Below are 21949 nucleotides of genomic sequence, written 5' to 3' on the forward strand. Positions count from 1 at the left end.
CCCCCGGGGTCTCGCCTAGGAAAGGAAAGCTCACAGACCTGGGCAGGGCTGGAGGCCGCTCCGCTCCGCCGCGGGCCCTGGAGGCTGCCGGCGATCGGCGGCTCCGCGCTCTCCACTCCGCAGGGGTACGGGAGGGGCTCCGGCCAGGGGCTCCGCTTCCCAGTCACGTCGCCATAATCTTCTCCCGCGGCTCGCCCGGGCTATTGCGTCTCCCCGTCGCTCCCGCAGTGGCGGTGGCGCGGGGGCAAGCAGGGGACCGACGGGTCCGCCGCCACCGGCCGCCCCCGAGCCCCGACTTGATGGACGGGAGCCGGGAGGGAGGAATCCGCTAAGCCCGAGCTCCGGAAGGTCCCGAGCTGCCCGGCCTGGGACACCTGCCACCGCCTGCTGCCCCAGCGGGGAGCGCAGCGAGGCTCCGCGGCCGGAGGATGCTCGGCGGCGGGTCCTGCCCCGCTGCCCCGCCGGCACTGCGCGGCGGGAGGAGCAGCGCAGCAGCCCGCGCCCCGGCGGTCCGCCTCCGCCCCGGCCACCTCCTCTCCCGCGCCCGCTCCCGCCGCCCGGCACACGGCGTGACTGACACGGCCCGGGGTGGAGTTGACTCCGCGGTGGGGGGCCGGGGGGGCCGGGGCACGGGGGCGCGCCGCAGCGCGGGGGGCTCGGCCCGCCTGGCCCCGCTGACCACCTGCGGGCCGGCCGGAGCCGCAGCCGCAGCCGGCCGGGCGGGGCCTCGCCGCGGTGCCTGCAGGCAGCGCTGCGGCTGGGGGAGCGCAGCCCGGGGCGGGAGCCGAGCCCGCGGGCGGCGTGCTCGGAGAGAGGGCAGCACAGCCACCCGGCCCCTCGGTGGGCTTTTCACGGGCGGGGTGCCCTCCGGAGCAGACCCGGTGGAGTTCGCGTCCCCTGGGATTTGTCAGACACCTTCTGCTGATACCCTCTTGTCTGATCTATTGTGTTAGAAGGTTTCAAGGTCACGTTGAGATTCTGGTGGAACTAAATTAAACCCATGACTCATGACATTATATGCTTGGTCAAACATTCTTCTTCTGTCCTGTTGTAGCCTCTGTAACTAATAAGAAGAGATCAGTGAACCCTTGACAAATGATCTGAGAAAAAGGGTGAGGTATGAAAAGACATCGTGTGGAGAAACAAATTGCAACCTATTTCTCCTAGTTGGGGAGCATGGTGTTTGGGGAGCACTGCCAGGAGGTCATACACCTCCCAGGTTTGGTAAGTATTTTCAGAAGCCTGAAAACTGAGCAGAATTTTCATTTCTTCCATTGTAACTTTGCTGGACAAAATATGATCTAGTGTATGGTGAAACCTTATACTAGCATGAGAGGAGAATAGCTGATTTACAAAGGGTTTTGTAGTGTGACTTCATGGGTAACCAGGGCTGTGTGTTAGTAAAATGCAACGTTATAACTCTCAACATTAAAAAAGGAAAAGAGTAAGAAACTGTGTTCTGGAGCTAAGTGTTTTGGAAACACTGCTCCATGCCCACTTCTGTGTCACTCTGCTGCTCTTTTCCTTGCTATGCACAGGCAGTAATCCATGTTCCTGAGGAAAAATCATGACTTAAATCTCTTAGTCCCAAATATGGTGGCTACTGCTGCAGGTGGATAGTTTTGAAAGAGCCACTGTATGAAATAGGGATGGGCAGATGGAAAAACAAATGGTAACTCTGTATCAGAAATACGATAGTAATTTGCACTTGAAGGCAGAGAATCTGAGCTGTGCAACCTCTGGTCCTGCAGAGGTATATACACACTCATGGAGAGAAGAGTTAAGCGTGTACACATGCGCTTCTAAATTGTGAGGCCGTAGTCATTTTGTTCCTTTAGGTGTTGTACTGGGTTAGGTTGTGCAAGCTCAGCCTGTGAGGTAAACTGTATATGAATAACATATGCTGTCACATCTGCGACTGAACTGACCCTGTTGCATTCTGCAAAGAGCTAGATCCAAAGCCAGTCAGAGGCTTCCCACCGACATCGACACAGAGTGGAGGGACTTTCCTAGGAGCTGCCTTTGGCTATCTGGAAGCCTGTGGGATGTGGAAGTAGTTGTAAATCTTACCCTAGTACCACTTCAGCAGTGCAACTGATCTTGTCTCAGAAACTGAGCTCAGACACCACAGGGAAATGTAGAAAAGTGAAGGGTGTAACACTGAAGGTAAATTAAGTCAAATGAAATGAAGATTGTACTGTGAAAGGAAAAGAGTTTTGTGCTGGAACAGTCCAGCAAGATGTGGCAGATTGTATATATACATCGCTTGATAGCTCTAAATTTAAACTAGATTGCATCATCAGGGATCTTTCTTGAATTTAGTGCAGCAACTACAAGTGAAGTTCTGCAGTTTTGTCCTGCTGTCCTTTACAGGAGGCTGAAGTTGTGCTGGTGACTCCGCATGTGGTGGTTTTTCTTCCAAATCAAAAATCAATCCATTCCCTACAGTGTTAGAGCTAAATTGACATGGCATCAGATTTCAGAAGAATTAACAAGATATTAAAATGTCCTTAGTAACATTATTAAAATGACATTTCTTTATGGGAAAAGGGCATTGCATGGGCTGTCCAAATTCCAGTGGAATGTTTTGATTTTCTAAATTCCTGCATTACTACAGTTGGATGAAGGCTGGGTTTTCTCTGCTGGGTCTCTAATCTCCGAGGTTTTTGTTCTGTTTTTCATGTCATTGATTAGAAGCTGTATTCCCTTTATGGATAACACTGGCCAAATTGAACATATATTTTCAGAAGACTTTAGTCATCCCGGGGAATGTGAGTATCTGTTTTCCTCAGTGTTACTCCAAACCAAATACACAATTTGTAATTCTGTCCAGAACAGAAAAGTGTTTGCAAATCTTTTCGAGTAGGAATCCACAGGTGCTTGTAGGCAGGCTTGATAGTTTGGTTTTACAGCATCTGCGTGACTTTAGTAGGTGCAACTTTGGGCCTGGGCAGAGCTCAGTTTTACTCTGTAGATACCCTATAGAACAACTTACCCAACATAGCTACCCACCTCTGTCAAACTTCCTCTAGAGAGCATTCATCACATGTATCTCTTCTCTGTGCTGATACAAAGCCCAGTGTGTGTAAAGACAGCAGTAATCGTTGCAGTAAGCAATGCTGCAGTAAGCAGTACTCTTTACTCATAGTCAGTGTAGTAGTAACAAGAAATGAAATAGTTTCTATAGACTCTGTGACCTGAATTCTTTTGCAGAGAGATTCTTTGAAAAGAAATTCCTTATTTGGCCTGCAGAGTGCCTTGGGAAAGTTGCTATAGATGCCAGCACTTTCTACTGCATTCTCTAAGACTGTTTCAGAAGATGATGGTGTCTGACAGTGTCTGGAGATACTAATTCAGGTGTAAGATCTTTGCTGAACTTGTAGATACAATAAATAGAGCCCTTTTCCCACTCTGGCAGATTTAGTTTGTAGAGATCTAGCTGAAAGAGCATTTCTCTCAGCTGAAGGCTTGGGACTCACTGAATGGGCAATTGGTGGAAACCCAGACTTTCAAGGGCAGGGTGCCCTAGTCTTGCTGCTAGTCCTGGCCCTGCTGCTCAGGCTGTGCTGTTCATCAGTTGCTGGGATGTCCCTGAGGGCTTTTGAGCAATGACACAGTTTAAAATCATCAGGGTCCGCCATTTTCTTGGTTATGTCCAAGGGGTGCCTGTATCTTGTCGTGCATCTTCACATGGCATAGTGTCATAGCAAGTGTTAATGGTTGTTAGGTCAAAGGATAATGTGACACATGCTGGGCATTGCGCATGAATGACACCTTCACAGGTGGCCTCTTGGTGAGCGACCCTTGCTGAGCTTGCAGGGTTTGCCAGTGCCCGCCGATCCTGGTAGTGCTGCACCCATACCCAAGCTTCCTCTTCTCCTAGCTCTGCCTAAGTATCACTGAGGAGTAAGTACAATTAAAAGCTGCTACTCTTTGTGTCTTGCCACAGCCCATCATGCTTTGCCTTGTCTTGCAGCCAATACAGCCCCATGTTAGGGAGTCTGTCGTACTCCCCTTGGACCACAGCACTGATATGACTTAGCAAACACCTTGCTCTGTGCTCTTGCTCAGCACTGGGATCTTACTGCAGTTTGTGAAGTTCATGGCTGCTGCACACGTGACAGACAGAGCTCCAGAGAAGCATCAGATATGTAGCAGTTACCCTTATGCTGCCAAGCAGAACTCGCTGCTTGAATATGCTTTGCACCCTTGTGTCTGGAGAGGAAAGAACTGCTCCCGATAGTGGGCATTAGAGATTCAAGGATGCCCTAAGTTTTTAAGAGCACAGAGATTTAGCTATGTAATTTCTCATTAAAGATAACAGAAGTTAAACAGCAAATAAACTGTGACACTGTCTGGAGAAGTCCATCTCCTTGTGCTGTGCCTCACAGTGACTGAGCCAGTATGTAGGTATCCTGCTATTATTTCTCAGTTCTTGTGAGGGAAAAAAAAAGCCAGGATAAAAGATTCGTGCCAATTCTAACATGTTTATACACCATGTGGAGTTTTCTTAATTGGAACAGACACTGAGCTCTGAGAGATGTTAGACATATGACACAACTTCCACTTACCTCCCTGTCTTTCATTTTTCTTTGCTTTCAAGAAAAAATATATTAGCTATGGTCAAATTTTCACTTCTGAAAAAGTACGAAAGGAAGTCCTTAAACTAATGAATTCCTTTGGTTTTGCATTCCTGTAAATTCAGTGGAGCCCTTTGGAAAATATATCTTAAGATGCTAAAAATTATTCCCAGGATTTTATAAAAATCTCTAAATTACTTTTTGTGGTTTGGATCAGCCCTCCAACTATCATACTGGGAGTACAATCTGGATGTTCATCAAGCAGTCTCCACATATACTGTTAAACAAAAAGGGCTTCAGATGTGCATGATTTTGTGATTATGGCATAGGATGGTCATGAGCATTCTCCACCCTCCTGTTCATTCTGTAGCACTGACTTCATCCGCGGTGGGGTTTCAGTCTCTAGCACTAGAAATTAATTTTCTTATTTAGCAGTGAGACAGATGGATGTAGCAAATCTGAGATTTCAATACAGTTTGCTAAACAAAACCACCATTACATAAAATGTCAAATTACAGCCCATTTCCTCATTACCTTGATGCACACATATTTAGCTGAGACTGAAGAGTAGCTGAAAATCTTTCATTGTTCTGTCAAAAAAAGATATATGTCATTAAATTTCAATTCAAAATACACAAGTGAGAAGAGAATCATGAGAGCTGCCAGCAGAAACATGAAAATGCAAGACAAGTGAACCACACAATTTTTCATTCTGTACTAGTGCAAGTGACGCTTTGTTAGGTGGGGTGTCGAGAATACCAATGTGTGGGTATAGAATAGATATGCATGCACTCAAAGTTGAGGCCCTCCTGAATTTTGCATTGATTTTGAAGTGCTCATTTGCAGCTGTTTCTAATCCAATCTGATCTAATCTAATCAAATTTAATCGAATCAAATCTGATCTAATCTCATCCCATCCCATCCCATCCCGATATTTATAAGATACCTATCACCACCACAGTGTGCGTGCAGCTGTAATTATGATCCTATAATCCTCTCTCATACCTGTAAGGTCAAAGGAAGCCTGCAAAACTATTTGTAGGAATACAGGATTTTTTCTATATTCATAAGCTGCATGAACCTCACTGTGGTGTATCAAAACATCAGTACTCAGTGGTTTACTGAGAGTGAAATAGTAGTGAAGTGTCATCATCAAGATATTTAGAAGCAATTCTTACTCAAACTTTCAAAAAAGCCCAAGGAATCTACACAAACTAAAATGAAATTTTGAAAGGGCTGATCTTTGTGACATTCCCAGAAAGTTTTCCTGTCTGTCCTGTCTTTCCTTGTACCTTCTTATCCAGATAGTTTAATTTCCAATTCAGAAATTCTTGACCAGGTATATCTTACTGTCAGTGGTGTATTGTAATCTTTGACAGAAACCACTGATTTCTAATTTATCCTCTTTCTATGTTAATCCATCTAATTTACCCTTTAAAAAAAAAACAAAACAAAAACCACAACCAAATTATTTAACCCTTCCAGATTTGGCTTTTTTTCTTTCTCTATTACTAATAGTAGTAATGAATTTCTTTTGCATTATTTAATTTTATATTGAAATGTAATGAGTGTTGGAGGCATAACATCAATAAAGAGGTTGAAAATAGAGCTCTAAATCCCTAGTTGATGCCACGTATTTGAGGAAAATGAAAGGGGCATTTTTTTTCTTGAGATATCAAGTCCAAATCTTCAGTCCAAACCCTCATCTATAACTCTCGTATGGACAGCATTTTGTGGGTGGGAAGCCTGCAGAACATACAATTACTGCTTTTACCAAAGGGTAATACAATATAGCATGCAACAGCATCTTGGTGACTATTTTCAGCAAGTGAAAAGCAGCACCAAGCCATCCTTATAAGTGATTCTTTCAGAGTTCTGGGAGGAGCTTCAGCTTAATTGTTTTTTTCAGTACCACGCATTCTTGAAAAGAGCAGAAGGTGGTATAGTTCATATAAAACCAACAGACGTTCTTCCCTGCCATGGAAATTGTTGACTAGAGTCACACTTGGTAGAAATTTGCAGGAGTTTAAAAGAATCACTGTGATTTGCACTTGCTGAGGATATAGCTATGCATGAGAAAACCAGCAACAAATCTTACAGATCGGTCATGCCATGATAAGGATCCACTTGCTGAGACATTTCTTTACAGTTGAGATCCACTGGATAAACCCAGTCCTGTCTTCCGAGGCGTGACAGAAGGAGTCAAGACAGACTGAATGAGGCTCCAATTGCAATTCAAATATACTTTTATAAAACCGTGATTAGTGCTGCTAATCTCGCCTTGGTAAGCCAAAGACAATAACAACGAGGTTACCGAACACCTCGGGTATTATGTAATCCTTTTGCTTAGAAACTTGCTGGTGTGAGAGTGCTTTTGAAACCCATTAGTAAAACTGAACTTGCCAAATGAGCCTTCTCTAGGGAGAACAAAGTCAAATGTGTGCCAGCATGGAGCCAGAGCCTGCCAGGGGCTGAGTGTTTGCAAATCCTATTGCTACCACCAAGAGCTGAGGATGCAAAGTCCTTCGTGTAACTGAGCCCAGTTGTAAAATGAACCGATGGCTGTGGACCTGTCTTTCACCTTGACGGCAGCGTTGGGTATTTACTCACAGCAGACCCCAGTGTGTTGACTCGCACTCAGCTGTGATGCCAGCCTGCTTGGTTCGGACTGCACACAGGAGAAGCCACGCTGTGCTCCGTCTCGCAGCATCTGCCTGACCATGAGGGGCACTCACCTGCACCGAGTTAGGCCAGACTGCGGGACCACTTGTCTCTCATGTCTAATTCATAAAGCCAGTCTTGAACTTTTCTTCACCAGAAGATGGTGATCCCTTCACACAAACAAAATCGTAGAGAGAGGGGAAAAAGACAGCCGAGCTGTGTCAAAAAGCCACAATGAATTTTCAGCAGAAGATGGGAACAGTGGAAATTTCCAAGAGGATACTGGTGAAATTGGAAATGGCTCTTTGAGAATAACTATCTACAGAAAACAAACAAAAAAATAATAAGGAAAGGGAGGAGATTTCCTTTCATCATTAAAAACATCAGTATAGAACACATGGAGAAAAACAAACAGTGAAGACACTGTTGCTAGTGGGCTGGCTTTTTAAGTATTAATGGAACGTCACAGAACAAGAGTTTCTTTTATTCTTTTTATCCCAGCTCCCTGCTTGCAAGGTTCTTGTGTGAACATGCAGCAGTTTCCAAGGCTGTGAAATTATCAGACCTGGACCAATGCCAGTACAAACCAATTTATTGGGGTCCAGCAATTAACTAAAACCTAGAAAGCTTGATTAATTGTGGCACTGCTCAGCAGGGAACATTGAGAAAAAAAAATCAGACTAAACTCCATGCAGTGTCTCTGTTCCATACACCAGTTTACACTATATTTACACTATATGTAAAGAAAAGTTTCCTCTCTGTAAGTAGTCTTACTATATTATTTTGTACCACGTACAAAGAATAATTACAATGGCATTTGAGAAATTGCTAGTTGATGGCTCTCTGGATAATCATTTCATAATAGTTCTTACCCTGTTACAATTTTTTGCTGTTGAGTTTGTATCTTATTGTAACCCGAACAATGGGATATATTATTTTAAAACATTGTTTTGTTAAGCTTCTCTCTGGAGGGACATCTTGACAGTTCAGCACTGCTCTGTTTCTTTATATTTCCTCAAACCTTCATGTGTGCAAAAAAGGTGAGGCTTTGGTAGCTGTTCAGAATTATTTAGGATAATAATAAGAATAATAAAAAAACCAAACAAAAAAGCTAAGAACCAATTTACCAGGGCAGAACATGTGGACTGAAATGAAATCCTGTAGTCTGAGGAGACAGGAACTTGTACAATTGGGATGTTTAAAAGCTGAATTAGAAATGTCTTATACATTATGAGAAGCAATTACAATATGTAATTAAGGTGTTAGCTGATTTCATTATGATAGTGTTAACAAGTAGTGTCCACATTGATTTTTTTATTGTAGGGCTTCTCATAAAACCTTGTGCATAAAACAGAATTTTAAATTCTCATTTCTAGTTGCCTTAGTGGTACATTAATCACTTTTAGTGTAATCACTAAGAAGAAAGTAAATATTCCAAGGCAGTGTAATGCACTGCTGCAGTCTATTGTAAATGGGTAGTACAAAACACTGAATGTAGCAATTCATCTTAGTACCTCTTACATCAAAATAATTCAATGGCTAGTAATGGGGAAAAAAAAAAAAGCTGTTAGAGTATAAAAAAGTAGTGGTAAAAGAATAGTCACCCCTGGCCAGTGAAAAAGAGAAGAAAGATACATGCGAATGGTTTTACCTTTTCAACATCATTTTGTATCCTAATCTGCATCCAACTGCGACACTGTCACATTCTCAGATTTAAAGAGTGCAATCTGCAGACAGTGCTAAATCACATTAGGCAGTGGTGATAATAGAGTCCGTGCATGCATAACATCCAGGCAAGACATCTAGCTGGGGCTGTAGGGTGATTTGGGACATTCAATGAGGTAGGAAGGGCTGTCTCCTCCAATTTCACTGTATTTATTGGGGATTTAATGTATTTTTTAAAAGATATTTGCAGTGGAAATCGGTTTGTCGGAGGTCATCTAATTGAATCTACAGCCCTGGCAACCCTTCACAAAGGCTGCCAGAAATGACCGAGTTGCTAATGTTTAACTGTGAATACCCAGCAGGAGTCCTCCCCAGGGCTGAATACAGTCAATTATGTTATTTTTCTAAATATTAGTGACTCAGCTGTCTTTGCTTGTGAAGAGTTGCCAGGGTCACGGATACAATCAGACAGATCCTCCCCCCTTCACTTCTAAGAGATGGGGAGAATCTTTTAAATATCACATCGAATAATCCTGAAGTAGAGGGAAGGGTTCTTGCAAAGCTGTGCTTCTGCTCCGGAGTGGTTGCATAGTTGTGTACTTGTGTGGGGTTCCAGCGGGCCAGGCAGGGCAGTGCAGAATTGCTTGCAGGGAGCACTGTCACGTATAAGCAGCCTCACAGAGGTCTGTAAAATAAATACACATTTCTCAGCTTAGCTCAATAGGCACTAGGGCTGAGATCTGACAAAAGACATGGGTGCCAACGGTTTGTCTCTCCCCTTTAATACTCTTTTGTTCTTTCTGTCTTCTCCTCTGCCCCCCTGCCCTGCATCGTGCTCCAAATATCTCTCTGGAGGGAATGTTTTAATGTACAATTTAGTTTTCCATTTTCCTCTGTAGTTTTGTCAGTGAGGAATACAGAGTGGTGGCTGAGGAGAGCTCAGCAGAAGCGGATTCTGAGCAGCATCCACTGTCCAGAGTGCTCTTTGTCTGAGACTAGCAGATGCCCCAGCAGCCCTGCTCCTTTGTCCTCTACTCACACCTCTGCAAGTGTTTTAGTTTTTGATTGTAACTTTCTTCGGTTTTGCTGCAAAGGCTCTTTTCCAAAGCCCAGCCTTCTCCAGCAACAGCATCCCTAATCTCTGTGGTCCACAGTCCAGCTCTTCTTATCTGATCAACAACTTTTGGCAGAAGGGAAAAAGTCCTTCTAGAGCATTTGAGTGCCCGTGCATTGTTTTGGCCCAAGTCTGAGGTAGTGCTTTGGAGTTGGCAAAGTTTCCTAATTTACTGCTGTTAAATTTTATCCAACTTTAGGAATATTATGTGGTTGTGGCCAATCTCCAGCTATTCTGAATCCATCGCAAATACTTTGCCAGCATGTGTCCAAGTCTAATCCAATTTTGATGTTTTTAATGCTGATACAATTTCCCTATAAGTACCTCCAAGCATGGCATCTGAACTGCAGTGGACAGGAGTTCAGCTGTCTGGAGCCCAACTCCTAGGAGGTGAGACCTTTGTTCCTCTGGGTCCCTGTCTCTCCTAGAGCTGGAAAGCCCATACTGGGTCTCTAGGAACCTCTAGATGTTGCATCTCTAACTTGTGGAACACACACGATATTTCATTTGTGAGTGAGGTTCTTGACATTTCTTTGGAATGAATCAAGAGTTATGAAATGTCTTCTGCTATTTGACATCAGTACACTTCAGATCAGGGTACCAGTGTTCCGGGTATGTTAGAAATACAGTAGCTAGATAAAACTACCGTGAAAGCAGAACCGAAGTTTCAAATGCTTCAGGTACTGCAGAGAACTTGACTTTGAAGAACTGGAAATTATTGCAAGGGTGCCTTTGTAGCTTGTTCTTGCTATAAAAACAGGGAGGAAACCAAACCACCTTCTGTTAAAGCTGGAGTTTCCCCTGGCTGGAGCTCCCCTAGGGAGAAAGAAAATAACCCAGCAAGGGAGAGGAGGCTCGCTGTGTTTAGACAGCCCGTCCTCTTCTGATCTGCGTGTGCCTCTCAGGAGGAGGAATTCCCTAGGAAGGTTTTGATGTCTGGCTAATTATCAAGGCCAATGTCTCCCTCCTGTAGGAGGATATGGGTTGGGGCAGCAGCTGTGGTACTCTAAATTGAAGAGGAGATGGTTTCTTCAATGTCTTCATTTTTTGTTTGCCTTCTCCCCAGATTGTTGTCATGATGGGCAAATACATAGTGTGAAACTCTTTCCTCAGGAGTACATGAGGACTCCACTGTGGAAAACAGGAATCCAAATGTTAGTAATGCTACAAAGTTACATGTGACCCGTTCTGGTCCTAGAAACAATCAAGTCAACAGCACCCTGTCCTGCACTCCAGCTCATCCAAATACCCATCAGTGTGAAATGATGTAGATGATGTCCCTTGCTATAAGCAGCTGACAAATGTGTACCAACGAGAGGAAGGAAGATACTTCTATCTCAGCAAATGCACCTTATTTTTCTGTTGACGCTGGCACCCGTTATTGTTCACAAGACTTCCTGGGTTTCTGTTTGTTATTCTATAACATTCAGTAACTACCAGTCAGTGTGTTTGTCTTCCTTTGTGAGGGGAGAATTCCCTACTGATTCTATCGCCAAAGAGCTCCGCCATCCTCTTCTGTGCATTAGAAATACAAATATTATAGCAGTGATTGATCATGAGACATTTTGCAGGCCAAATTCATGACTAGTGAAAGCAGGCAGGAAAATTTTGCTTCAGTTTATTTGAATTTATTAATGCCAGCAATTGATTGCTTTTTGGTTCTTCTGTGCCGCATTTTTTGACTAGCCGACAGAACTGGTTTAAGGAATGTTTAACAATATCTGATTGCATGATTTAAGTACAAGAAAATTACAGTCTGGCGGTAGAGTGAGAGCAAAATTATTACCATTGTAGCATCCTTAAAAAATCCTTTCCGTTTGAATCCAGCCACATTATGAAGAGGGAGAAGAGAGCAGGAGTTCCAGCAGCTCATCTTACATCTTGTGTTACATCTTGCGTTGCTAAAATGTACCTGCCCCGTCTGATGACAGGGGCTGTGCTGGCAAGGGAGGGTGTTTTACCTTAGCTGTCTGGAGATTTCATGGCTGGCACTGCTATTATACTGCACTGTTTTACCTGAAGGAGCATTAAAACTTGAGTGCACTTCAGGTTATGTTTTTTTTCAGAAACAGAGAAACTGAGACACGGTAAGAGGAAATGCTTTGTGTGGAGGTGCCCATCAGGCTCAGAGTAGAACTACAATAGACCCTGTCTCCTGAGTTGGCGTGGTGTACTATCAACTGAGGGATATTTCTACTCAATAAACATGCCCTTTCATGTATTTATGCACTCCTTCAGGTATTTCACGTCACAGGAGGATTCAGCCTCCCTCTTCCTCAGTTAAGAAATGGAAGAACCTCATATGCAGTCACAGTCTTATTTATTCTTCTGCCGTGACTCTTCAAAAGAGAAAGAAGAAGCTGATACTAAAAAAAAAACACACCACCCAAACAAAACCTACCAAAAGCTGGATAAAAGTTTTAAAAAGAGCCAATCTTCTGTTTGCTTTTCCTTTTACAGGCCACCTTCCAGATTTACACAAGGCTAACTGTATTACAAGGAATGGATTAACACAGAAAGGTTCTCTACAGCAGACCTGTTGGAGTTATCTTTAATATTAAAAGCAGAGTGTTTGTTTTCTTTAATATGGAGGGCAGCACCAATAAAAACACCAGTGAAAGAGGCCCGTATTACTAGATCACATGTCTGCTTTTATCTCACAGTGGAGTTATAGTAGAATGATTTTTGCTTGGAAACTTTAAAGCTGGACTGCATCCTTTCATGCTGAAATCATATCTCCTGCAAGGATTATTGGAGGATATAATGTTTCCTTCAGCTTTTTATTCTCTCCACTCCTGAACTTGGACTCCTGACCTCAACTTTTCTCTGGTTATGACCAAGCATTGGCCTTCAATTGAATAGCTGAGCTTTTTACAATCAGATCAGCTCCTGCTCTTGTAATTTCAGACTCATTTTGTGACATTGATATTGTAGATCTTAATTAAAAGTCAAACATTTTATATCTTGGGTAATGACCATACAGGAACCGCCAGGTTTTGCTCCCATGTGCGTAACCATCCAAAACATTCAATATGTGTGACTGAAGTCGGAGGAGCTGTACACAGTTTGTGTGCAGGCCCCCTTTTCCTCTTTTTGTCCCTTCTGCAGCACAGTTCTGCACCTGTGATTTGCTCTGTGCAGTCACAAAGACTAGTCCATGAATGGCAGGTAATTCAGGCTTCGTGTTAGTCGAGTCTGGAGCCTCTCATTAGTTGAAACAGCTAATCAGGTAGAAATCTGCGGGGCTCTGCAGTTAATTACAGGGCAGGGTTAGATGGTGGGTAGTAAAAATGTCTGTTGCTTGGCTGTGCCACTGTCTCTTGCTAGCACCAGTGGGGGCTAATTGCACTGGATTATCTGTGTAGATAAGGTTAGATGTACTATTCAGCAGAGTACTGAATCTGGACAGCCTTCTGTTCACAAGACTTTTTTTTTTTAACTTTAAATCATTCTTTATTAATTGAATATGACGTGCCTTGTGCTTTCTCTCACTGAAGAAACGTCATGGAGGTTGGATATTGCTTGTGCAAATACAGTATCAGCTTGATTGTACAGCTACTGATCTTGTAGCCAACAAATTTGAATGTCTTTGAATGTTTGAGACATCAAACAAGATGTTGGAATATGGTCTTGAAATCATACAGCACTGGGCTTGATACAGTCATATATTATCACTGTAACAACTACCTCATGGACAATTCTTAGTTGCGTGAGTGTGAAAGTGAGGATAACCAGGTAGCTCTGCTATATCATCCTATAAAAGCTTTACTGTTTGTAAATAAGCCACAGCCTTAGAGTATAGGAATTACTTTCTGGTGAGAGTGGGTCTTTCAGAATATTTTTCAGAAACACAGATTGAGAGAAGGTTACTTAGTGGAGTCTTTCAAGTTGATTAAATTATTTTCCAGAACACAAAATATGCCTGAAGAAATGGGACCGCTAGTGAAGTTTTGCCTCTGAATATAGCAGATGTTGCCCTCACTCTGAGTGAAGTCCATGGCAGAAGTGTCTCTGGTGTAAATGGAAACAGAATCAGTGCCTATCAAAGGCCATCAGGCTGCAGATTTACCAATATTTTATTGCCAACACAGATGAGGACAGTTTATGAGGTTTTCACAGATACAAATGATATATTTTGAAAAAATGAATATACAAAAAGTGATGTGTTTTGCAAAGTCGTTTATGCCTTTTGGTTGAAACCTGACTGTAAACCAGTGATTTTAGACTAGCTATCCACTTAGGCTTGTAAGTTCATAGGAAGAATTACCTTCACTAATATGTTTGTTTGATTTATTAGTGTAGCCTGCTGGTGTTGGTGAAAGTACAATAAATGGGCCTGTAATTCACTGCGTCATGAAGAAGTAACTTATTAAACACACATAATATAGCTTATAAAACACTTCAATAACTAAAAGGAGGCATTAACCATTGCTAATTAAAATTGAACTTGCAGAGCGCGCAGTCTTATTAGTGGAACTGTAGGAAACATTGCCCCCTAGTGGCGGTAAGGAAGTATTGCTTAGGAAACAGTTGCACAATTATTTGTTGATCTTCCTGTGTACGTTGTGGTGAATGTCTTTGTTGCTGGCAATTAACAGCAGCACAGAGCATGCAAAGCATTGAGTTATGTCCTGCCATTGCACAATAACTATTGGGGTCTGAAAAAAGCAAGCCAGCAGTAGTCAGAAGTGGTTTATTTTCAGAACACGCTGAAAGTTTCAGACCTTGATCTTGATATCATTTGTACCCCAGTGCATTCCTCACTTTTGTGCCAGTGCTGCTGAACTCAGTCTCACACTCCCATACTGTACGAAAATAATTGAACACCTTCAGTTCCCATTGCAGCTGAAAACAAGTTGGAGTGCATTTGTGCAGGTGTGTCACAGGCAGACAAAACCACACAACCACACAATTTTTCCTTGTCTTGGGCACCCAGGCTTCCTCACTGCCTTTGGGAGAAGGCACTCCTGGGTTTCAGGCACTGCTCTGGAGAAACCTGCTCCTTTTTCTCTGTGCTGCCATGGTCTATGGCTAGTTTGAGGATTGAGTTTCCAGGGCTGTTGTAGTTTGCCTGCAAGAAATTTATTATCATTTTAAAAAATAAGGAGTTGTTTTCTACTCCTCAGCCTAACAAATCTAATTGCCTTGTGAGGATAGTAAGACTATTTACACATGCATTTGTGTGGCTTCTTTTAGATCTTTTAAAAATAATTATTCTGTCAATGCACTGGTTTTTGCCAGTAGTATTTTTTTGTCTCAACCCTGCTGTGTAATAATTGATTGTCAACAATATGAACGGAAAGGCATTCAGTGGGAATGCTGCCGGAGTCTGGCTACATAATGATGCCTTTTTTGTACCTGCTCCTGGAGGGTCCCAAAGTCTGACCCTTCTCCGTTACCCTGGCACAGCCTGTAGAGATAGTGTAAGCCAAGGACACGGGAGACTTGCTAACAATTGTCTGGATTGTGTCTGCTTGGACAGTAGGCTCTTTGGGGATTTGTCTCTTAAATCCTGGATATACAGGATTCCATTTGTTGGGATATATTTGGTGAGGCTGGGTTGCCTCTTAAGAATTTTTCCAGTGTAGAGATGGATGTTAGCAGGAACAGGCTCAGAATGTGTAACTGTACTAATCATGATTGTTTTCCCTCTGCCGCTCTCTAAAGATAGAAGGGAAAGGAATGGATCCCTTGAGCAGTGAACTATCTGCTACCTCACTATTGCTTTTAGCCTCATGGCCACAGCACACAGCTTTTTACAGTCACAGTGGCATGTTCAGTGTGCAGCTAGCACTCTGAGCTTTGGAATGGCTTCAGCTGAAAACTTGTCCCCAAATCCTTCACTGAGGCTTTTTAGGAGAAGAGCCCAACCTGTGTGAATGTTCACATGGATGCTTTGTCTGGACCTTTCTGTTTTTTCATGGTCTTCTCCCCTCCTAAGTGTATCCTTACAAAGCTTTAGACAGGCTCTTCCTTTGGAAATGTCTGTGGAGATCTTCTTTGGAAACTCATGAATTACTAACCATCAATCTACTCTGCTGAATTAACAAGCAGATGTTTGGCTACAGCATTGGCTGAAGTAAAAGAAGTGGCAGTGAATAAAAGTACCATTTTTCAAAAGAAATATCAGTAGCATGATATAAAAATTGCCAAGTTTTGAGGAGAAACAGTCTTCGTAATTTTTCTCTTGTTATTACTTCAAATGCAGCAGACTGTTTTCTTACTTCAAGTTCGTGGGTTTTAAGAGCATTCATTTCCTTTGGGAATTTGTCTCTGTTTTATTAACAGCAGATTGTTTTTTCATATTGTAGCATTTATGGGGAGAAATATGTAATTTTTATACATGCTGACAGTATATTAATAATAAAATACTGATAATAACAATGAGACATCAGTTACCAAGTTCTAGAAGAAAAACTCAAACAAAAAAAAGGAAAACAGAGGAGCACGTTAACATAGTAACCCAGATGCGATTTCCAGAAGCAACCAGCTGTTGCCAGCTCCCTCTTTCATTGTATCATACCTGATGCCCATAGCTGCTGGGTAGCCTTGAATTCAGTATGTAATGCTCTATATGTACAATAATACCTAGTCAGGACTTTGTGTTACAGGCTGTGGGACTGATTGTTGTGTAGTTTCACTTCTCTCCCAGGAGAGTAACTGAACACGGTCAGTAGTACAGCTGGTGCCTTTTTCATGGATAGTGTGTATTTTGGTAGCTCCCTGAGGTCTGTGGATATCTCTGTACTTTAAACTGAGGAAATTTTTCAGGACATAGCTTGTCAAATCACCTGTTCTGCCTGTTCCTCTGACTCATGCCCTCTGCTTGCACTCTGGGCATAGAGATTTACCCAGAAAGATCATAGCAGGACTGTACCGTAAACCACAGTGAGATGGAGTGTGTGCATGCGTTGAAGAGGAGAGGGAAGGGAGGAAGCTGAACCTGCTTGCACATCTAATGGGAGACACTTTCAGGGGTATTCCACTGGCCTAGTACGGCTTGCTGGCTAATGCACATTTGGTTTCCCACTTCCCACACTAGGCTGCTTTGCTGGAAGGTAACAATGGTGGCTGGAAGGTGGGATGGTGGCTGATACACTGGGTACTTATGCAATGACTCTATTCCTATATGTTTTGTAGGATTCCCTGATGTATGGGAACCTTTGGCTGTTTCCCATACCTGTCATCTGGCTGTACCAAAATATGAACATTTGAAACCAACAATACCTGGTGTGTTTTCATAGTCTATTAATGCGTGTTGTTCCATAGCTGCCACGTAGCTCTTCAGACACAGACCTGAGAAAAGGCATTGTTCATTGGGAGGCAGCAAAACAATTCCTTCGCCCTTCTCTGCCTGTAAAGCTGTCAGTGGATTGCTCAGTGCAGTCTTTAAAAGAACAACCTTCTCTAATTACAAGCAGACTTGTACTAGAAGCACTCTCTAGTAGTCTAGAAGTGCTCTCTAGCAGTAAGAGCAAGGCATATGTGCAGGTAGGACACCTACATCTTTCTGGACGTTTTAGTACTTGCTGTTAGTTGAGAAGCAAATCTCTGTGCTTCTCAGTTTTCCCTGTGGAGAAATAGAATGGGAGTGTTGTAAGGCTTCATTTAAGCACCATCTGCGAGATGCTTTGAGATCCCTGAGACAGAAGAAGGGTAGTGGTGGATGTGTGTGCTGACATATCATGGAAATCAGAAATGTGTTTTGGGGTGTGAGGAGGGATTTGTAATAATCTGTGTTAGATTGTTAATGGCAATTTGTTTTAATTACATTGTGCATTTGTTTGCATCAGCATCATGCACAGTCTTGTTCCGTTTCTATTCATTTCAGGAATCCAAAGGGGATGGTTGATTTCCTACATTCATACACATTGAAGGAGAATTTTAAAAATTTGAAAGTATCAATAGTGCTTTAGTGGTTTCATGAAACTGTCAATTTTTTTCATTGGTTTTATGAAACTGCTAGATTACAACAGATGGATTCATTTATCTCGCTACGTCTATATGTACGTAGATGGCTCCCATCTCTGTGGGACTTGTGTGCCTCCCAAGTATTTTAAAATAGAAAAAAGCTGTTTCCTTCTCTGCCTTGCTTTCTATCTAGCCCATAAGAGGAATAGCTTGATTAGTTTATAGGACTTGGATTTGTTGGGCTGGGTACTAGCATTCTCTGCATGTTTCTGTGCGAAGAAATGAAGCTGAGGAGAGTTTGAATTTATTTCTGAATGCATTGAGATCTGGGTTCTTTGCATCTCTGTGGTGCAAAATAAGTTCCGTAGTGCAGAAATACTGCCTGGGAAAGATGAAACTCCCAGTCTTACCTTACCCCTTTGCCAATGGCTGCCAGTGCTCCAGCAGGAGCTGGCTGTGGAAGATTTTGGAAGGGCTTTGGACATCAGAAAGGAAGAACCAAAGTCTGTACTTAGTAAGAAACCAGGGTGAGCAAAGCACCAGGCTGCTCTCCATTGCTAAGCAGACATCTGCTGTATTTTACACCAGCTGTGGTTTATTTCAAAGCATAGGGAGCTGCAGTAATTAAGCTGCGAGACACAAATTCATGCATCAGTGTGTCCAAGCGTGAACTCCTTAGGATGAGGTGCAATCTTCTGGCCAGTCCCACCTGGAAGAGGGCATTTCTGCTGACACGGCTGTAGCAACTCGGAGGCTGCCGGCACCCTGAGGCTGTAGGACGTACGCAGCCAGCTGACTAAGCGACTTGGTTGCTGTTGGGACGTGAAGGAAACATTTAACACAAAACTGAACACAGAGATGAATCTGCAAGGTCTGGAACAGCAGGTCCTAAATGTGCCACTGGATCAAACAGATGTCAGCATCATTGACCATTTCGCTTCTGACAAGAAGGATGGGGCAGTACTAGAATTTTACAGGGCTTACGTTCCACCATGATGCTGTGAGCAGGTGGCTTCTGGGCACAACAGAGACCTCAGTAAAGAGTGTCCGAGTCATCTTTTGTGAAAATTTGCATAATCTGATATGAGTTACTTCTGTAGTAGAATTCAGAGGAGTCTTTTCCAACCCATTTACCAACAGCACCCACATGCCTCCAAACAATTATTGGGAGCTGCAGTTGCTGTGTGTTCAGGCCTGCCCAGGCTAGCCTTCATTTTTCTGATCTGGGCAATGTGAGCATTGTAAATACGGTGGCATGGACCTTACCGAGCTTGCCAGGGGCTGTGGAGACATTTTTAGGTTGATGCCATCAAATCGTCATTACTAGTGGCACCCCTGTAAGCTGGAATCCAGCTGGCCCAGCTATGCCTGTTACGTGCTGACTTCACGCTTTCCTCCTGCCTGTGGATAGGTTGTGGTCTTCTGGTCCACGTGCTCAGCAGCTCTTTCACTGCTTTTCTCTTGTTTTTTCTGCCACAGGCCATTGGAGCGCCCCAGCCTGCTGTGTGCCGCGGAGGTGGGGAGGGGGATTCTCTAGAGGAGCTAAGGCTGAGGGAGGGACAGGGTTTCACTGCCTCACCTCTACTCCTGTGCTTCTTGGCTGGGGCAGATGTTCTGCAAATCTGTTTCAACATGACGACACACGCTGAATTAGGAAATTAACATTTGCCTTAGTTAGCTGGATGTTCATTTGGTGTCTCACTCACTCTGCTCCTCAGCCCAGGCATGGGGCCAGCTGCAGTATCTAGGTATGAGCCCTCGCAATTCTGTAAGGCACTGTGGAAGGTGCTACGCATTTATAGAGCGCAGACCCCCGCGCTGCCCGAGAGCCAGCTACCCCGCAGAAACGCAGCGGCTCCGCGGCAGCACAGCCATGTAAACCAGAAGCACCGACGGCGATCGCTGCCCCCGAGCAGCCCCTGGCGCTGCCCCGGGCTGCTCCCGCCCGGACGAGGGCACCGCGCGTCCCTGGCCCGCGGGGGGCCCGAGCTCCGCCGCCCGCCAGCAATGGTGCCCCCGCACCACGGGATGTCACTAAGGAGCTGGCGGATCCTGCTGGATTTAACGGCGCCTGATCGCGCTTCCTGCGGTGCTGCCAGCCGCAATCCCCGTCACTGAAGCAACCGCTGCCGCTCTGCCAGCCCGTGCATCAGCGGGCTGTGCGCGGCCGGCCGGGCTCCCCGCAGCCCTGCGGGCCCGCTGAGCCCCCCCGCTCCCGCTGAGCCCCCCCGCTCCCGCAGTGCCCCGCTGAGCCCCCCCGCTCCCGCAGTGCCCCTCCGCCGCGCCCGGTGACCGGCCCCGCTCTGCGCGCCCTGCGCAGGCCCCTCGCCGCCGGCCCCAGGCTCCGCCAGCCGAGCGCAGGCACATCTCCCTCTCGGGGGGCTGAAGAAAATAATCCCCCCCACCCCTTTTTTTTTTTTGCCTTCAAAGCAACCCCTGCTTTCGGGAACGGCACCGCCTCCCCATCCCGCCCGGGGACCCGGGAGCGGGGCAGCCCGGGATGTCGCTGCCGCCCGGGGGCTGCGGGCAGCCGGGGCCCGGGAGCTGCCGCGCTGCGGGGGCCGCGTACCCCGCGCCGGCCCCAGCCCCCCGGCCGCCGCCAGCCTGCATCCAGCCCCGCAGCAGCGCGGAAGGAGGAGGGGGGCCAAAACGGGTTTCACTTCCGCCTGGTTGCAGGAACCACAAGCCCCCAGAATATATTAGAATAATAATAATAGAAAGGTCCCCCCCCACCCACCCCTTTTTTGTCCCCCCTGAAAAGAGGGGGTGGAGGGAGGAGGGGGAGGAAAAAGGGAAGAGGCTCCCGGCAGGCAGATCAATGTGGAGCTGGTAAGGCACCGCGGCCGGCCCGCCAGCATCCCGCCGGCAGCCGCGGCCGCAGCCGGCAGGACCAGCGCACCCTCCCCAGCGTGGAAGAGGCCAGAGAGAAGGTCTGTCCTTTGCTTTTTTACCTTGCGTGCCCAGGCACAGCTCAGTCCTGGGTGGAAAGGGCAAGGCAGGCTCCTTGCAACCTGCTTCCCCAGCCTGCCAGCCAGCCAGCCGCAGCAACAAAGCCCAGCCAGGGGGTCCGTGTGGGGCTGCAGGCTGGGGTGGACTGGGGAGAGACCCTGAGCTATTTGTCAGTTCCCCAGTTCTCCCTGATAGCTTCCAAATCTGTGCCTTTAAACCACCCCAGACCCTCTCATCCCATTCTGGGGGATCTGGTTAGCGTGAGGCTCAGCAGAGTATTGTCTGTATGGGAAAACGTTCCTGCATGTGCCTGGTGGTGCTGGTTGGGCCTGGCTGCTGGGGGGGATGGCCAGGATGCCACGCTGCTGGCTGTGCAGGGCTGGAAGGCACAGGGAGCCTGGCAGGGTGCAGGCAGGGAGCGTGCGAGGCCAAGGGGGCTGCAGGCTCTTCGTGGTGAGCCACCGCGGAACCAGGCTGCCTGTCCTCTGGGCCAAGCTAAGTTCATTCCCATGCTAGATGTACCTGAAGCAATTTCCCCTTCCAGTGTCTTAAGATCAGTTGTTTTTCACACATTAAACATTTTCCAACTTTTGCCTTGTTGTTATTTTTAATCTGAAGGCTTGGTGGGATGGTCTTGACTGTCTTTGCATGAGTCACTTCCAGACTCACAGGAAGAGAAAAATTGGAATGGGCTCCCTTTGAAACCATTCACAACCTAAAACTCTTCGTGTTGCCAGTGACGTAATCCATCCGCCTGTCAAACCATTGCTGGGTTAGATCTGATGCCCTAGTTTAAGGGAACACCATCAAGCTGGCTGAGCAGTTTAAAAAATTGGTAATAGTGAACAGAATATTTAGGAATGGAGATGAGCACTCTGAACTTCTGCTGAAACAAAATGGAAGGTTAAATTGGCCCCCCTCCCCTTGGGTCAGGTGCAAAGCTCCCCTTTGCCCTTGTTCCTTTCACTTCAGTGCAGCTTTTAGGTTTTCTCTTTTGGCAAACTCTGGGCACACTCTATCCGACAGATAGTGAGCACTGTGGTCTTGTAAAAAAAATGTTGCAGTCACT

General features: G+C 45.3%; 1 protein-coding gene across 1 annotated transcript in view; it reads right to left on the minus strand.

Annotated features, from left to right (window-relative positions):
- CHRDL1 (chordin like 1) overlaps nt 1-18662 on the minus strand; it is a 63034-nt gene extending 44372 nt beyond the window's left edge. Inside the window, exon 1 of the mRNA XM_080365243.1 lies at nt 39-18662. The gene's annotated coding sequence lies outside the window, so the exon portion shown is untranslated. The remainder of the gene's footprint in view (nt 1-38) is intronic.
- Nucleotides 18663-21949: the final 3287 nt, after the last annotated feature.

Source organism: Falco punctatus (genome assembly GCF_963210335.1).
Source record: "Falco punctatus genome assembly, chromosome: 15".
NCBI lineage: Eukaryota > Metazoa > Chordata > Aves > Falconiformes > Falconidae > Falco > Falco punctatus.